The sequence below is a fragment of the Zingiber officinale genome, chromosome 6A (assembly GCF_018446385.1).
Source record: "Zingiber officinale cultivar Zhangliang chromosome 6A, Zo_v1.1, whole genome shotgun sequence".
Taxonomy (NCBI): Eukaryota; Viridiplantae; Streptophyta; class Magnoliopsida; order Zingiberales; family Zingiberaceae; genus Zingiber; species Zingiber officinale.
The window spans coordinates 119,295,503-119,297,979 of record NC_055997.1 but is presented as its reverse complement, the minus strand read 5'-3'; positions in this window follow the sequence as shown (position 1 = coordinate 119,297,979).

The window sequence follows — 2,477 nt, the reverse complement described above, 5'->3', positions numbered from 1 at the left end:
TTCCTCTCCTTCATCCACCGCCCGGCCGGGATGTCCGTCCGGACGGCCGACGCGAAGAGCGTCGTCCGGACGGCTTTAATTCCCTGCGCCGGCCGGCCGGAGCGCCCATTATGTCCTGCCTTCTCTTAGGCCTTCCGCTCGGTCATTATTTACTATTTCATTGAGCGTCGGAACCCCGACCCCCTGTCAGGGCGTCTTTCACTATCAGACGTTTACGGGCAGGCCGATCGGCCTGCCCTTTTTTCATGCATCCGGTCGGCTCACCCTTCTTCGACGGACCACCTGGCCCTCTAACCTCCACGTGGCATTGACCCCTCGTTAGGGGGTCCCCGGCTCTTACCACCGGATCATATAAGCATGGAAAATGATTATTAATTCTACTCTCAATCCTATTTTAATCAACTCAATCATAATTCTATCACATTTACTAAAGGCATCCTAAAGATTATTTCTAATGAAGTATCAAATAAAAATAGCTATCTAAGATATAAAACTATATACATGTATGTGTATTATCATGGTTACCAATCTCAAAATAAAAAAAGTCACTATCAATCAACTCAAGCACCAACCAAGCAATTGAGTCTGTCAAGATCATCCTACCAAGTGCAGGGCTAATGTACTCAAGCACCAATCAAGTAATGCATTGCGGCTCCAGAAGAAGTTCTGGATAAGTGCTCTATCAGGGCTGATGTTTAAAATACTAAAATATATATATATAATATAGAGAAATATTATGCTGCGGTGCCTTATGTGCGGTTTTGCTGCGGTACTTGTCACGTCAGCGAGAAAACACAAAAAAAATCAACGCTGGTAGAAGAGAATCTAGGCCTGGACCGATCAGGCTTTTGTCTCGTGTTTACCTTTGGTTCCGTTCGATGGTTGTTGTGTCAAGCCAAGCCAACTCACAGTCAGTTATTTTGACTTCTAGAGTGGATCAAGTGGCCTGATCGGTCCACAGACCGATCAGGAGACTCCCAGACCGATCAGGTTGGAGCCTGATCGGTCCAGGCCTAGATTCTCTTCTACCAGCGTTGATTTTTTTTGTGTTTTCTCGCTGACGTGGCAAGTACCGCAGCAAAACCGCACATAAGGCACCGCAGCATAATATTTCTCATATATATATATATATAATGATAAAATTTGGCATAATTAAATTTATTTAGAAAAATAAATTTATATGGGTACGAAATTAAGAGGAAAATATACGAAAAAAGCCTATTTTAGATATAAGAAAAGTTTAGGTGGCGTTTAATTTTAGGGATTTAGAAATGAGGGAATGAATTTATTCTCAAATCTTATTTTTTGTTGATGAAAATTAAATTAAAATTTTAGAATAAAACCTAAAAATTTAGGTATTGATGAAACTCACCTGCTCCTAAGTTTAGGTGGCGTTTAATTTTAGGGGTTTGGAAATGAGGGAATGAATTTATTCTCAAATCTTATTTTTGATTGATGAAAATGAAATTAAAATTTTAGAATAAAACTCAAAAACTTAGGTATTGATGAAATTCACCTGCTCCTTTGAGTTTTGATGAGAATGGAAATGAGAATTAAGTTGTGGATGAAAATATCCTTAATATATTTGTTCAATTTTTTTCATATCACTTTCTCTCTCCTTATTCTCTCTCATCATATTTTCTTTTTTTTTCATTCACACTTTCTTTCTTATCATACTTTTTCTCTCCTCAATATCTCCCATTATACACTCTCTCTTCTCATTTTTTATCATGAAAATTTCTCTTCTCATCGTACTTTCTCTTTCATCGCACTTTCTCTCTACTTATCCTCTCTCATCATGCTTTCTCTCCCCACACACTCTTTTTTCTTATTTTTCTCATCATACTTTTTCTTTCCTCAATCTCTTATCACACACACTTTCTTCATTATCTCCCATCATACTTTCTCTCTCATCATATTTTCTCTCTCCTCGTGCTCTCTCCCATTACACTCTATTTCCTCATTTTCTCCCATCACACTTTCCCTCTTTTCATTATTTTTCATCGTATTTTCTCTCTTATCACACTTTTTCTCTCATCATTCTCTCTTATCATATTTTTCTCTCAGCGTAAAAAAAGAAAATTTTAGTTTATTCCAATAGAAAATATTTAACTAACCAAATATTATTTTTAAAAGTTATATTTATACTCATACCCATTCTCATTTCATAATATTCCGATTCCGATTCCAATTCCGATTCAGGAGGTGCTTGGTTCACATAAGGGAATGTGAATGAGAATGAGATTGATAGAAGTGGGGAATGGGAATGAGGGGTTTCCCATTCTCTTCCTTTTGCTAGGGAATGGTTCATTCCCATGTTTGGGGTAATGAATCCGTGGGACCCACCACTAATCTTCCCAACCAAACATCTACTTTCAATCTCTTTCCCATTCCCCACTCTCATTCCCTCCAACTAAGCACCCCTCATAAAAAAAAACCAAACGTCACCTTAATTTCCTTACAAAAATTTCATTTAT